Source organism: Echinops telfairi, unplaced genomic scaffold (assembly GCF_000313985.2).
Source record: "Echinops telfairi isolate 266 unplaced genomic scaffold, ASM31398v2 ScPeMD7_5;HRSCAF=22, whole genome shotgun sequence".
Taxonomy (NCBI): Eukaryota; Metazoa; Chordata; class Mammalia; order Afrosoricida; family Tenrecidae; genus Echinops; species Echinops telfairi.
Window position 1 is genome coordinate 32,575,670 of NW_022103901.1, and position 17,608 is coordinate 32,593,277.

Consider the following 17,608-nt stretch of genomic DNA (forward strand, 5'->3'; position numbering starts at 1 on the left):
AGAAAACTCTCCTACATGAGTCTCTGTGGACTTGTTTCTCTAAAGTACCCAGACTGACACAAATCCACAGTACTTAAATATTCTTCACCAACACCATATTTCAAATGCATCAGTTCTTTGGTCTTCCTTTTTCATTGTCCAACTTTTAGATGTAAATAAGGCGATTGAAAATACCATGGCATGGGCCAAATACACCTTCATTTTCAAAGTGACAGCCTTGCTCTTCACTTTAAAGAGGTCTATGACTGGGTTAAGACAAACAGAACCCACTGCCATCTAGTCAATGCTGACTCATGGCAACCTTACAGGACAGTGTAGGACTGCCCCTGTGGGGTTCTGGAACTATAACTTCACAGGAGTAGAAAGCACCTGGCTTTCACTTGGAGCCGCTGGTGGTTCGAACTGCTGCCCTTATAGATACAGCCCAATGTCTAACCATACAAAGGCCCTCCTTGGGGGGCAGCCTAGCACATCTCCACAGTCAACTAACTTCTCCTGAACTTCATTTATCCTCTACCCACCACTTTGAAGGCCACTTGGATCCATGGTCACTGTCTGACAAAGCAACTTCTTAGATGTTTCTTCTTAGGTTCATAGAGGCTCTCGTGTCCCTGTCATTCCCCCACCCACATACCTGGCCCACTATCCAGGACTAACCTAGGCAGAGGTGACACCTGTCCTGGGGATGGGCAAGGACAGGGTCCGTCAAGTGCCCCAGAGGAGTTTGCATAGTGGAACCCCACACACTTAGCCCACACACTCATCCTACTGTCCTCTGAGAAGGTGGAGGTGCACCCTCCAGTGGGGTGGATGAGTCGTCTCCTAGGTCTGCACTCCCTAGCTGTGCAGGTAAATGGCAGTCCGGGGACTCAGGCTCCACTGAGGACCTGGAAAGTGCATTTGAACAGCATCTCCATCAGGGCACCTGCAGTCTGGCCGTCTTCCCACTCCAAGCTGTCCGCAAAGTGGGTCCAAGGATCACATACACCGACAGAATGAAGAAAATTCTTCCCAAACAATACCATACACTCTCCTTCCTTCATAAGATTTGTCTAGAAACCCCCCGGGGTGGTGGGTGGGAGGTCAGGCGCTTCCTCTTCCTTACCTGCACTTGAGGCCTGGTGGCACGATGATTGAGTGCTTGACTCCTGAGGTCATTGGTTCAAACCAGTTAGGAACTCAGGGAGAAGACTTGGCAATCTGTTCCCATACAAAGTATAGCTTTGGTAACCGTATAGAACAGCTGTACTCTTACAGGGTCACTATGAGTCACAGTTGGTTCCACAACTAGGATTTACCTGCCCTTCACCCACCACCTTGCACTGCACCTTCCTGCCCTGACCTTATAAGAGTACACTGCCTGGACATTTAAAGACTCCAAGGGCCCAAAGAGACTTCAAAAGTATCAAGTGTTCTGGCCCAGAAAATGCATGGCTAATGACAGGATCTCACTGCCACCGAGTCAAATCAGACTTAAAATGAGCCTGTAGGACAGGGTAGAATTGCCCCTGTAGCCATGTCGTTCCCCCACAGAGCAGCTGGTGGTTTTGAACTAATGGCCTTGTGGTTAGCATCCCAATGCATAACCACTATGCCACTAGGGCTCCATAAGGACTGGATAGAGAGTCCTGCAAATCAAATGATTTCCAGATTTGGGATGTCAACACAATTGAAGGGCTTACCAGGTTATTGAGGAAAATGATAGTTCATTATATGACTTACGGAATATAAAAGATGTAAAAAATAAATGACTGGAAAAAAAATTTTAATAAATAAATGACTGCTACAAAGTTCTTTCCATCCACATACACTAAAAGAAAAAATGGGTGTAATTGGTGCTGAGTCTGACCTTGTTTTGACAATAGCTAATATTCATTCATGATATATGAACTAACTAGAGAAAACATCTATAGCATTAAATGATTGCTTTTCAGTAAACCTATATTTTGTTTATAAATATTTGCCCAAATATACATTTATGTTGTTGGATCCATAGTGTTTAATAATTATAACTCTATCTGAAGAAAACCTTTTAACATTTAGAGCCTTATGCTTATAGAGAAGTCATTTTCCCCAAACGTATATACATTTAAAAATAAACTGAAGACTGGCGCAGACACATGAACAATCAAATCTTAAGTATATAGCAAAATGATGACAAACTATCTGGTCTGCATGCTAAGATATGATGATATACTCATTTACACACATACACACGTGGACACATTTATACATACATGCACAACATTAATGCATCCTATGGATAAACTACCTATGTTGAGGATGGATTACCAAATAAGCAGGGTAAGCACGGGCTTACTTGTGCCTTTTTTTTTTTTTAAACATTTTATTAGGGGCTCATACAACTGTTATCCCAATCCATACACACATCAATTGTGTAAAGCGTATTTGTACATCATTTCTCAAAACATTTTCTCTCCATTTAAACCCCTGACATTAGGTCCTCATTTTTCCCCTCCCTCCCCCCTCCCCCCTCCCACATGAGCCCTTGATAGTTTATAAATGGGTATTTTGTCATATCTTGCCCTGTCCAACTTCTCCCTTCATCCACTTTTCGGTTGTCTGTCCCCCAGGGAGGAGGTCACACACAGTTCCATGTAATCGGTTCCCTCTTCCCAACCCATTCTCCCTTTACCCTCCCTGTTTTGCCACTCACACCACTGGTCCTATAGGGCTCATCCGCCCTGGATTCCCTGCATTTTCAGTTCCTATCTGTACCAGTGTACCTCCTCTGGTCTAGCCAGTCTTGCAAGATAGAATTCGAGTCATGGTAGTGGGAGCGGGGAGGAAACCTTTAGGAACTAGAGGAAGGTTGTATTTCTCATCATTGTTACATCGCACCCTGACTGGCTCATCTCCTCCCCGAGACCCCTCTGCAAGGGGATCTCCAGTGGCCTACTAATGGGCTTTGGATCTCCACTCCACACTCCCCCCATCATTCACTATGGTAAGATTTTTGTTCTGATGATGCCTTACACCTGATCCCTTCGACACCTCGTGGTTGCATAGGCTGGTGTGCTTTTTCCATGTGGGCTTTGTTGCTTCTGAGCTTGATGGCCGCTTGATTACCTTCAAGCCTTTAAGACCCCAGACGCTATACTTTTTGATAGCCGGGCACCATCAGCTTTCTTCGCCACATTTGCTTATGCACCCATTTGTCTTCAGTGATCCGTTCAACACCCCGTGATCACACAGGTTGATATGTTGTTCCATGTGGGCTTTGTTGCTTCTGAGCTAGATGGCCGCTTGTTTACCTTCAAGCTTTTAAGACCCCATACTTGTGCCTATTAATCGTTAATAAAAATTTCACATAAGTTTCATGTGAAATTGTACACAGGTTACAGACTAACAAGTAAGCCCTTGCTTGCCTGACTGGGTACTCTAAATTTTAAAAGAGGCTTTGATTCCATAAAATGGGTGCTATTGAGTCATGAGAGAGGCAGATGCCAACCATAACTAGAACCAGAATCTTTTTGTAAAAAAAATGTGAAATTGTTCATTACGATTAGTTAAGCATGAGTCTGTCCGTGCTTAGTTTGCTTGTTGAGTTATCCGATACTGTACATGTCAGATAGATATTTAGATGGGTAACTTCAGTAAATATATTTATAAGCATTCAAGTATTTCTGAGACAAACAGCTATGCTAAATAAATCATTTCTGCACTTGTATGGGTTCTGGTGGTCCAGACTCTCTTCAAGACACGGAAGAATCACGGCAGTTCCCAACTTACAAGGTGTTTGAGTTAGGACAAACCACACATAAGACGATCCATTTTATTTTTATTTTTTCATTGGGTTGTCTAAGAGTTTGCATATATAGGTATTAAAATATAGCAGCACATTTACATGTAATGTTTCCAACTGCCAAAGAGAAAGATTGGATTTATGAAGAGACAGATACTAACAAGCAATAATAATTAAAACTGGGGGGTGGGGGGTGAGGTCACATCAGAACCGATTGCTGATGCTGGAGTCATCATCAGAAGTCGAGGACCACCTCCCTGCTGCAGGGTTACTCAACAGTGCACCCTCATGATCACCGTCTGAGACAGCTGGAACAAGTCCCGATGCTTAGCCTGGCTCTGGCAAGATGGCGCCTTCCATGTGGTAGTGGGTGCTCTCTCCAAATTAAGCACTTCATACCCTCTCCACTAGCCCCGACCACTAGACATTGCCCATCCATCGGTTACGGAAATCTTCCACTTTTAAAGACCATTCAGATCCCTGACCAATAACCAGACCTTCACGTCTATATTGAACATTTTAAATAAATAGTTCAGGAATCCATTCTACTGGAGCTCTAGATGTGGGAGTTGTATCAGATATTTGTTGACGGCTTCCTAGCATCCATTTCTTTTTCCCCTTCCCAACAACTCTGATTCAATTTGGAGATTTGTGAAGTTCCTGACCCTGGTATCTAGGAGGATAGCATGTGATCTAAGCTAGGTTAAGTAGATTCTACTTCCTGAGCTAAAAGATGGCCCAAGGTTAGGTATAAGCCCTTAAACTGGTTCCATCAGGACTTTCTTTGGAAATGCTAGATCAAAAACACATCTTGCTGGATCATCTTGCCCCAATAGCCATTGACAATGTTCCCAAAACTATTGGAGGTGCTAGTATTGGTTGGAACCAACACCATAGAAGCCAGAGCCCATGATAGGAATTCCTGGATCCTGGAATATCACCACTGAACTGTAGGATCAAGGATTGGCTGATACAGTTGTCCCCTGGTATCTGTGGGAGATTGGTTCCAGGACCTCCAGTGGATCTGAGGATGCTCAAGTCCCTTATATGCAGGCATACCTCAGAGATGTTGCAGGTTGTTCAATTCCAGAGCCTATAATAAAGCAAGCCATGCATTTTTTGTTTGTTTCATAAAAAGTTATGTTTGCACTTAAGAAAAATTTGATACATTGTGAGAATGACCAAAATGTAGCCCAGAGACAAAGTGTTGGGGAAATGCTGTTGGAAAAAAATAGTGTGATTTGTTTAATACAGGATTGCTACCAATCTTCAATCTGCAAAGGGCAATAAAACAAGGTATGCCTTTAGAAAATGGCATAGCATTTGCAAACAGCCTTCACACATCTTCCCATGTACTAGGAGCCTTCAAAAAGTTTGTGGGAAAATGGAATTAGAACATAATGGAATTTTTTCATGAACTTATAATATCTCATATAATGTAGATACTTCATAAATGGCACCTTATGATTCATCTTTGCATTTGAGAGATTGGCTTGAACATTTCAATGCTTTTTTTCCCCCTCCTTTCAAATATTTCCCATCTGTGGTTGATGGGGGCTGTGAATGTAGAATCCATGGAAAAGGAAGGCAAGGATATGGCAGGCCGACTGTACTTGGAACTACCCTGGACTTTTCAGATAAATGAGCCTTTGCACTCCCTTTGCTGTTTGCTAGTTTGAATGGGGATATCTGTTCACGGTTACTGAAAGAATTCTAACTAATTCAAAGAGTAATAATAACCTATTTAAAATTGTATATATATATACACACACACACTCACAAATTATATATACCTATTTTAAGCTTTTATTCTGGAATGAATTAAGATACATAAAAATTCACAGAAGGGTATAACGAACCCCTACACCTGCCTCAATAATTATCAACATTTTGTCAATCTTGTTCAATTTTTTCCCGTCTACTGTTTTGCTTTTTTGTTGCCTTGAGGGGAGGGGTAGTAGTTCCTTTTTGGCTGGAGTAGTTTTAAGGCAAGTCTCATCCACAAATACTTCGGTTTGTGAGAGAGAAACAACGCTGGCCATCTCTGAAATTACCACTGATGAAAACTTCACACACAGTGAGGGCTTCCCATGGGAGGGAAGGATAATTGCAAACATGGGAGGACAATGGAAACACAGCCAATAACTTCTCAAGGTGTTCTGTCAGAGGGCCCCCTTGCCTTTCCCCCTGGAGTGTTCATTTCTGAGAACGCCAGGCATCCCAAATGCCTCAGGCAGAGGATGGACTGCCAGGGCTGTTGATGCCTTTAATGATCACCAGAGCAACTTATTAAGCATGTGAAACTGCATGATCGACTGCTGTACTTTTAATGAGGCCTCCAGAGTGGTGCACTCATTAAGAGTTTGATGGTAACAGTTAATTGGAGATTTCCTGGAAGTCACAACAACAACAAACATCACCCTCCTACTTACATTATACAGAGCATTTCCCGAAAGAGCTCAACATGTCCCCCAAGATAGTTCCTCATTTGCCTCCTTGGAATGACTTTGAAAACTCCCCGCCCCTCTCTGAAAACTTTATGCAAGTTATTGGTCAAGAGATTAAAAATTCATTATAGTTCACCCTCCCTCTTTCCTTTCCTGCTAGATCATATTTCTTTTTGATTCGTATTTGACTATCACACTTTGATAACCACTAAGATTAAAAACGAGCTGGAAATGGAATGTTTCTATCTGTCTCTTTGTTGTCGTGCTTTTTAATGAGGATTCTTCGCTCCTTTTTCTTGTTTGGCGTCTAGTTGTTCCCTTGATTCTCTTGGCAATTCTTCCTGGAGTTATTCTAAGGTAGTTTAACAGCCAGTGCAGCAATCAAGTCGTGGGGTACGAACTGCTTTAAAATACATATTTTTATAACCAGTTAACACATGCCATATTTGTCATTTATGAAACTTGCCTACAAAGTGTTCTTTGCAATTAAGATTCCTGATGTCATATGCTGTTATCACTTTCTGCAACTCCCAAATGATGCTTAGTCTACCTAACCTGCCCAAATCTGGTTCTATCTTTATCACTTTCTAAATATATTTGCTCTTTAAAACTTTTAAAAAAATAAGTACTCTGTATGTTCATTCCGTCAACATTGGGCAATTTCTACGAACCAGGCATTGTTTCGGGGTACTGGAATGTTATGTTCATGAACATATTTGGCTTGGGGTTTGGTTCCTAAAGAAGACTGGACTTAGGATAAAACATTTTTTAATGCTTTTAAAAAACATTTTCATTGTAACTATATAATATTTGTATAGTCTTTGTATTTTGTTTAGCCACTTGACTGACTCTTAGTGATCAGATTCCCACTGTCTCCTTAAATATAGAATAGGGGACACACTTCACCTTGCATACCTTAATAATATTTTTTAAAATATGTGACTGAATTAATACAATTCCTCTGCTTTTGAACTTTTTATTGTGTATTGGGTGAAGGTTTACAGAGAATCAGTCTCACATTCAACAATTCATACACATTTAACTTTAACTCATGAGTAGCAATTCACATTTGGGGAACATCTCCAAGTACTTAGGGGGACTGATATGTCACTTTTATTTACACACACACATAGATATGCACACACAAGGGTGCTTCAAAAAGTTTATGGAAAATAGAATTAAAAGATAATAAAATTGTCCACAAACTTTTTGAAGTCCCCCTGTGTGTGTGTGTGTGTGTGTGTGTGTGTGTGTGTGTTTCCATCTTAACTAATGTGGGCCCAGTAAGAACTTTTCACGCAGAAACATGAAGTGTGAATATATTCTCAGTAAGGATAACATGACACAAAACAAACTGCTACCAAAACTACAGGTACATTAGTGTATAAGCCAACATATTCTATTTGCCAATTTTTTTGGTTTGATTTTGCCTATGTCACAGATTTTTACATTCATCTACCCCAAAAGATACTTCATCACAAATGGCTTTGTTTGAAACTATAGGAAGAAAGCACATGATTAAAGCAATTAACTTTGAATAGGTGTGTGTGTGTATATATGCATACATACATCTATTAATCTAGGGCAGCAGTTCTCAACCTATGGGTCGCGACCCCTTGGAGGTTGAAGGACCCTTTCACAGGGGTTGCCCAATTCATAACAGTAGCAAAATTACAGTTATGAAGTAGCAATGAAAATAATGTTATGGTTGGGGGGAGTCACCACAACATGAGGACCTGTATTAAAGGGTCGCGGCATTAGGAAGGTTGAGAATCACTGATCTAGGGGAAGTTGATGAGTGGTTTGAACTGTTAAATACAGAGTTGATGTTCTGAAATATAACCCCCCACATCCAATTCGCAATTTTAAAAAATCATCTAGAATGCTTATGAAAATACATTTTATATTTATATTTTTATCATTAAAAAAATCTATCATAAAGTAACTGCTATCACTTGGGATGAAAAATCTGTTTTCAAAATTTTATCTAAGCTTATTTTCTATCCATACACAAAAACTATCAATGTTGACACAGCTATTCAAAAAGTTAATCAATATTTATTTTTTATGATATGCTAAACACCATACCAGGTACTCCAAGGGCTAAAGGAAACCTAAGGAGTTGCCAAAGATAGACTGAGCAAATCAAAACCACAATGGGATGTTACTTCTTACCCATTAGAAAGCTATTTTTAAAAATAGACTCACACAGACAATAACAGGGCTGGGGGGAGAAGGTGGAAAAATTGGAATCCCATGCACTGCTGTGGGGAGTAGAAAACGATGCAACCACTGTAGAGAGCAATTGGTGGGTCCTCAAAAAGCCAAGTATAGAGACAGGATCCATTCTTTGTCTATACCAAGGATCATGATCTATACCAAGATCTTCTATCCACACAGAAACTTGTACATGAATACTCCTAGCAGAATGATCCATGGTAGCACCAAAGTGGAACTAACCCAAAAGTCCACCAATATGGTTCACAGGTTTCAAGTTGGTTCCTTCCAGCTCAGTTCCCTACTGAGACTTGGCCTTTCCACTCAAGAAACGCTGAACCCAAACCATCTTTGAACGAACCTGTGAGAATCACCTGAGGATAGTGTTCCACTGCAGCTTCTGATTCTGTCTACCTGAATTCAAACTCTCAACAGGGGTAGAACCAGTGCAGCCCTGACGAATAAACAAAAGGTCATACAGTCACACAAACAAATATTAATTAGCCATAGAAAATAATGATGTTCTGCTACATGCTACCATGTGAATGAATCTTGAAAACATTATACCACATGTACCTCCAGGTACAAAAGCCCTTACATTATCTAATTCATTCCTGGGACATGACTAGAATAACCAACTCCATCAGACAGAAAGCAGATGAGAGTTTGTGGGGGTAAATGTGAGGGTAAGGGGCAACTGGAAATGACTGTTAAGGAAGGCAGACTTTCTTTAGGAATGAAGAAATGCTCTGGAATTAGAGAAAGGCAATAAAGGCACAACCTTGCTTACATTCTGAAAACCACTGGACTGAAAGAAGCTTTAAAATGGCAACTTTTCATGGAAGCCCCTGGTGGATCCCCGCTGACCACTATCCAGAGACATGAATACCCTTGCTATCACACAGACCGCATTGGAGAGTGAATTGTTGCAGATGCAATTAGGTTAAAATTTAGCACCCTATCATTTGATCTTCCTTGATCCATTTAAATTTGTTGTAGTTTTAATTTTCTGCTTTCTTTTCAATTGAGGTTTTTTATGTTTCACTTTGTTATTGTAGTTTTTGTTTTGTTTTTAATGTTATTTTATTCTGTATATAAAATCCAGGATAGGTTAATCTATAGAGACAGTAACTGGGTCAATGGTTCCTTGGGATTATGGTAGAGGGGGGTAGGGAGAAATGAGAAGCTAATCATGATGAGTACAAGAATGAAGAAAATGTTCTAAAAATGATTGTGATGACGATTGTTCAACTATTCTTGATGTGACTAAACTATTGAATTGTATGATATGTGAATTATTTGCCAACAAAACTGTTATAAAAATAAAATGGTGATTTTTTTTCTATATATCACAGATGTCGATTTAAAAGGGACACAGGCTAAGCAGGGACTAAAGCAGAAGGTGACCAGTAGCAGATGGGGGAAGGAAGAAGAGGCAAAGATTATGGACAAAAAGAAGAGAGGTTAAGTAAGCTAAAAGTTTGAAAAGAAGTCAACTAGGAAGATTTGCGGGGATCCCAAGATTAGGATTCAGAGGTGAGAACCTACGTCTTGGTGGCAGGGACACTGGCAGTGCATCTCAGTGTGACTGGGCTCTGGTAACATGTTATTCATAATTGGTTCCAATGGTACGGGATGTCCAGAATAGACAAACACATAGAACAGCAAGTGGTTTGATGGTTGCCAAAGGAAGTGTAAGGGGAATGAGGAGAGACTGTTAATGGGTACTAGGTTTTTGAAGGTTGATGAAAATGTTCTAAAATCAACTGTGATGATGGTTGTCCAACCCTATGAATATTCTAAGAATCAATTAAAAGGATACTTTAAGTGAGAAAATTATCTGGTATGTGATCTGAAGCTGTTATTTTTTTTTTAAGAAGAAAAAATGAAATGTTCAAGGAAATTTTCACAGAATTCCTCACCTTCAAACAAAAGAATTTAAAACAATGAAATATTCAACCTGGCATAAGAAAATTAGATCTAGTCGCTAAAGGCAGAAATGAGTAAAACAAAAATGTGGTAAGTAAATTTGAAAAAAAAAAAACAGATACAGGAATAAGGCCTAAGAACACAATGATTACAATAAATGTAAATTAGCTAAAGAGTCGGATTAAAAGACAGAAACACTCAGGCATAAGAGATGGAGAAAGTTGAAAGTAAAAAGATGGGAAAAGATATTAGGTGAATATGAATCAAAGAAAAGCTTGTATAACAATATACAAGCATATACAACATACACAATACAATACACATACAAGCATATACAAGCATACAACAATATACAATATATTATATGTGTATTAGTCAAAATATTACATAAAATGCACTGCCACCAAGCTGATTCCAAGCCCACAGGACAGAGTAGAACTGCTCCTTAGAGTTTCCAAAGCTGCAAATCTTTACAGAAAGACACCCTCATCTTTCTCTTGCATATATTCTATATTTCTTACTAACATAATTCAAGGCCAAAACATTATGTGTACATAATAAAAAAAAGAAAGCTACCACCACTGTCTTTAATCAGTATTGTTTTAGAGGGCCGAGTTAGTAAAGTAAGACAAGAAATAAAATATGTTAGGGTTCGAGTTCTGAGCAAAATGGAGTGCGCATGCTTACTAGTTTCTGGGAGAAACAGCTGCAAGATCTGGACAGAATGCATGAGACAGTGATGGGAAACGGAAGAGGTAATGTTGCTTGTTGTTGTTGTCGGGTGCCATCAGGTTGGTACTGACCCACAGCGACCCTGTGCACAACAGAATGAAACACTGCCTGGTCCTCAGTGGTTGCTATGCTTGAGCCTATTGTTGCAGCCACCATGCCAGTCCGTCTCCTGGAGGGGCTTCCTCTCCTTCACTGCCCCTCCCCTTTACCAAGTATGCTGTCCTCCTCTAGGGACTAATCCCTAGCTCCAAAGTATGTAAGCTAAATTCTTACCATGCTTAACTTTAAGGAGCACTCTGCCTGCACTTCCAAGACAGATCGGTTTGTCCTTTTAGCAGTCCATGGTACTTTCAATATTCTTCTCCAGCACCACAATTCAAATGCATTGATTCTTCTATGGTCTTCTTTATTTAATTTCCAGTTTGTCACATGCGCACGAGGCAATGGAGAATACTTGAATGCTTCAGGCAGTCACACCTTAGTCCTCAAAATAGCAACCTTGTTTTCCAATACTCTAAAGAGGTCCTGCGCAGCAGATTTACCAAATGCAACTCATATTTTGATCTCTTGACTGATGAACATTGATTGTGGAGCCAAGCAAAATAAAATCCTTGACAACTTCAACCTTTTTCCATTTATCATATTACCTATTGATCCAGTTGTGAGGATTTATGTCTTCTTTACATTGAGTTGCAATGCACATTGAAAGCTACAATCCTTGATCTTCATCAAGTGCTCCAAGTCATTATCATTTTCAGCAAGCAAGATTGTGTCATCGGTATATCCCAGGTTGTTAACAAGACTTCCTCCAACCCTGATGCCTCATTCTTCTTCCTATAAGCCAGCTTCTCTGATGATTTGCTCAGCATAAAGTATGCTAAGAAGATACAACCGTATCACACTCCTTTCCTGATTTAAGCCATGCAGCATTCTCTTGTTCCATTCCCACAGCTATCTCTTGATCCATGCACAGGTTCTGCAGGATGACAATGGAGTATTCTGGAATTCCCATTCTTCTCAAGGTTTGTTATGATCCAGTTGAATGCCTTGGCATTGTCAATAAAACAAAAGTAAACATCTTTCTCATATTCTCTGCTTTCAGCCAACATCCATTTTTTGAATCTCTGGCTGACTGGCAGAGATCCATATTTGTACCCATTCCAAAAAAAGGTGATTCAAAAGAATGCTCAAATTATACATCAATATCATTTATAACACATGCAAGTAAAACTTACTGCAGATCATCCAACAACAGTTGCAATGACAGGGATCAGCCAAGATCCATCTGACGTCAGCAATCGTATTCTTTGTTCCACGTCCTCTACTGAATGCGGCCTCAACCTCTGGAAGATCCCCGTCAATACACTGCTGCAACCATTGTTGAGTGATCTTCAGCACAATTTTACTTGCATGTGATCTCAATGATACTGTTCTATAATTTGAGCATTCTGATAGGTCACCTTTCTTTGGAATGGACACAAATATGGACCTCTTCCAGTCAGTTGGCCAATAGCTGTCTTCCAAATTTCCTGGTACAGATGAGTGAATGTTCCCAGTGCTTCATCAGCTTGCTGAAACATTTTCATCTGTATTCCATCAAATCCTGGAGCCTTGTTTTTAACTAATGTTTTCAGTGCCATGTGAACTTTTTCGTTCAGTACCATTGGCTCTTGCTTATATGCTACCTCTTGAAATGGTGGAATGCTGACTAGTTCTTTTTGGTACAGTGACTGTGAATTTCCATTCATCTTCTTTTTATGCTACCCGTGTCGTTTGATATTTTGCTCATAGAATCTTTCCATATTGCAACTCAAAGGGTGAATTGCTTCTTGAGTTCTTCCAGTTTCAGATAGGCTGAACATGTTCTTCTTTTTGGTTTTCTAGGTCTTTGCACATTTCATTATAATAGTTGACTTTGTCTTCTCAGGCTGCCCTTTGAAATTTTCTATTTTTGATTTCATCATTTCTTCCATTTGCTTTAGCTACTATACAATCAAGAGCAAGGTCTTGGGCAACAGATTTACCCAATGCAGTGCATCACTTGATCTCTTGGCTGTTACTTCCATAAGCACTGATTGTGGATCCAAGCAAAATAAAGGCCTTGACAAATGCAACCTTTTCTCTGCCTACAGTGATTTGCGTATTCTTTTGTACTCCTTTGGTTCTTTTTGGTACAGTGACTGTATATTCTTTCTCTTCTTTTGATGCTTGCTACATCACTCAATATTATGCCCACAGACTCTTTTGATATTTAACTCAAGGACTGAATTTTTCTTGAGTTCCTTCATTTTAAGGTATGTTAAGTGTGTTCTTTCTTTTTTGCTTTCTAACTCTAGTCTTTAGACATTTACACCTTAGAACAAACTACGTCTTCTTGAGCTGCTCATTGAAATTTTCTGTTTGGTTCTTTACTTTATAATTTCTTCCATTTACCTTATCTACTCTACAAGTAAGAGCAAATTCCAGAGTCTCTTCTGACATCCATCTTGATCTTTTCTGTGTTTTTAATGACCTTTTGCTTTCATCATGTATGATGGTCTTTATGTCCTCTGACAGCTCTCAGGCCTTCTGTCATTAGTGTCAATGCAGCAAATTTGATTTTGGTATGTTCTAGAATTTCAGATAGAATAGAACAGCGGTTCTCAACCTGTGGGTCCCGACCCCTTTGGGGGGTTGAACGGCCCTTTCACAGGGGTCACCCAATTCATAACAGTAGCAAAATTATAGTTATGAAGTAACAATGAAAATAAATTTATGGTTGGGGGTCACCATGACATGAGGAACTGTATGAAAGGGTCGCAGCATTAGAAGGTTGAGAACCGCTGGAATAAACTCAAGGTTTTATGTTGGCTCAAATGGACTTGTTTTTATTTTCTTTAGCTTCAACATGAGCTTTCATATGCAATTGATGCTCTATCCTACAGTCAGCTCCTGACCTGGTTTTGACTGATGAGATTGAGCTTCTCCATGTCTCTTCCCACAGATGTAGCCACTTTGATTTCTGTGTGTTCCGTGTGGAGAAGTCTATGTTAAGGTCGCCATTTGTGTTTTTGAAAGAAGGAATTTGTTATGAAGAAGTCATTGGTCTTTCAAAATTCCTTCATTTGATCTCCAGCTTTGTTTCTATCATAAGGCCATAGTTTCAAACGACCGCTCCTTCCTTCATGTCTGAAACTTTTGCATTCCAATCACCAATAATTATCGTTGCATCTTGATTGCATGTTTGATCAATTTCAGACTAAAGCTGCTGGTAAAATTCTTCACTTCATCACTTGCTTTAGTGGTTGGGGCATAAATTTGAATCATAGTTGTACTGATTTGATTTCTTTGTATGGGAATCGATAGTATCCTATCACAGACAACATTGTATTTCAAGATAGCTCTAGAAATGTCTTTTTGGATGATGAATGGGATGCCATTCCTCTTGATCGTAAGAGGATGCCCAGCATAGTAAGCCATATGATTTTCTGATTCAAAATGGCCAATACCAGTGCATTTCAGCACACTAATGCCTAGAATATCAATCTTCATGCTTCCCATTCCATTTTTGAGAACTTACAGTTTTCGTAGATTCATACTTCACACATTCCAAGTTCCAACTGTTAATAGATGTTTGCGGCTGTTCCTTCTCATTTTGAGTCATGCCCAGTCAACAGATGACGGTCCTGAAAGCTTTCCTCCACCCTCATCAGTCAGGTCCACTCTACTTTGAGGAGCAGCTCTTCCTCAGTCACACTTTGAGTGCCTTTCAACCTGAGGGGCTCGTCTGCTAGCACTATCTCTGACAATGTTTCCCTGTTACTCATAGCTTTTCAGTGGTTCATTCTTCTGAGGTGGACGCCTAGTCCTTCCTCCTAGTCTGTTCTTAGTCTGGAAGCTCGGCTGCATTTGAAATACTCCTGAGATAGCTTCCAGCATGCCATCAGCACACAAGCCACCACAGTGTGACAAACTGACAGACAAGTGGTAGCATATCAACTAGAATCGCTAAATGATAAAACAAATACGAAGTCGTGCTAAGGATCCAGAGCAACTTGAAATAACATATATTCCTGGTGGGGATGCAAGATGATACAGCCATTCTGGAGAACAGTTTGGTCGTTTCCTATAAAGTTAAGCATATATGAATACTTTCAATTATTACCCAGCAACCCTATTCCTGGGTGTCTTTGCTCTCACAAACACTGCATTGAGTGCGTCCCAACTCATAGCCACCCTATCTCACTGCCAGAAAGTCAGTGCTGATTCAGAGTGACCCCCATGGATTTCCGAGACTGCAACTGTTTCTCCCACGGAGCTGCTGGTCATGTGGTCATGCTGGTCAGGTTTGAATTGTTGACCGTGTGGTTCTCAGCCCAACGTGTAACCATGACAGCATCATGGCTCCATTAGAGACTCCTGTAAAGATTTACAGTCTTGGAAACCCACAGACGTAGTTTTATTCTGCCCTATAGAGTCACTCAGACACAGTAAAACTAGCCTTGTGAGTTTCCAAGACTGTAAATCTATGTAGGCATAGAAAGTCTCATTTTTCTTCCATGAAGCAGCTGATGGTTTTGAACTGCTGTCTTTACTGTTAGCAGCCCAATAAGGAACCCACTACACCACTACAGATTCTAGAATCTTCCCTAGAGAAACAAACATTTTTATGTTTGCACAAAAACCTGTACACCGATATTTATAGAAGATATTTTTTTTCTAATCGCCAAAAACGGGCACCAACCCAAAAGTCCTTCAACGCATGACGGGTTTTAAATGGAATATTACTCACCAAGAAAAAGGAATAGAGCTCATCTCCACTAGACTCAATTTTTTTAAATATGCATACTCCGCATTAGACACACTCAGCTAAATACACTTATGAAAAAAAGTGTAAGTGAAAATGAGTGAAAAGGTAGGAAACAGAATAAAAGCTATAGTACATACCTCTTAGTTAAATCACAGATTTACTTATCAAATAAAAAATATCACTTGTGGTAATAAAATCCTTTAAAACTTGCTTCATATGAGATCAAAAGGTCAAAAACAACCCTAAAGCAAAGATGAGAACATAAGGGGCCAGGGAAACAAGAGTATTGGAAACAGAACCATCAGAATGACGTAAGTTAGAATATTGACACACTGTGGAACAATGTAGCCAACATCTCAGATAATTGGTGTAGAAATTGTTAAATGGGAGCCGAATTTGCTGTGTAAACTTTCATCGGAAACACAATAAAACATTGTTTCTTTAAAAAGAGCTATATATTATAAGAGACCCTGGGAATCTCTCTCTTGCTTTCTTGCTCTCTCCCTCTCCCCTCCTACGCATTCCTCCTTGCTTGAATTCTGTGGCTGCCTCCAGGCTAGCCCCTCTGACCCAAGCAGCTGTCAAGGCCCTGCCACGCTCCCACCAACCACACCGACTCACAACTCTGCAGCCACCTGCATTCCCCAACCTGTGATCTCCCTGCATCCTGCGCCATCAGCCTGCAGCTGAGTGAGTCTGAAGAAGATTCCAATGGGGGCAGGGGTGGGTGGAGAGAAAATGTTCTAACATGGATTGTGGTAATGATAGTGCGACTCTTCTTGATATGATTGAACTATTAAATTCTGTGATGTGGATTAAAGGCCAAAAACCTGTTTAAAAAAGACTCTGGATAGCATCAGACCCATGGACTTGGGTTGGATTGGGCTGGGATGCCTCAAAGGGTGTCAGTTGAAAACATCTTATACACACATGGCAGTGCTGTGTTTTTCCAAGGGTGCATATAAATCAAAACACCTATATTAATCACATTAAATAGAGTAGGTGGTTATGGGAGAGTGGATAGAAAAGAATGGGGATTGGGAATAAAGTCCAGAAAATAAGAAAAGTCTTGCACAGACCAAGGATGAGAATGTGTAATGAATTGAGAAGTAGAATTACTCTTCACCTGATTTTTTAAGTGCCTGTTTTTTTAAATCATTTTAATGGGGGCTCTTACAGCTCTTATCACAATCCATACATCCATCCATCGTGTCAAGCACATTAGTACCTATGTTGCTATCATCATTCTCAAAACATTTTCTTTCTACTTGAGCCCTTGGTATCAGCTCATTTTCCCCCTCCCCCACCCACTCTCCTTCCCTCATGAACACTTGATAATTTATTTAAAAATTTTTTTCATGTCTTACAATGACCGATGGCTCTCTTCACCCACTTTTCTGTTGACCATCCACTTGGGAGAGGGTTATATGTAGATAATTGTGATCGGTTTCCCCTTTTTCTCCCCCACCTTCCCCTTCCCCTCCTGGTATTGCTACTCTCCTTATCAGTCCTGGGGGGGGGTTATCTGTCCTGGATTTCCTGGTTACAGCTCTTATCTGTACCAATGTACATGCTCTAGTCTAGCCGGATTTGTAAGAAGAATTGAGGTCATGAGAGTGGTGGGGGAGGCAGAGGAAGCATTAAAGAACTAGAGAAAATTGTATGTTTCATCAGTTCTAGACTGCACCCTGACTGGCTTGTCTCTTCCTTGTGACCCTTCTGTAAGGG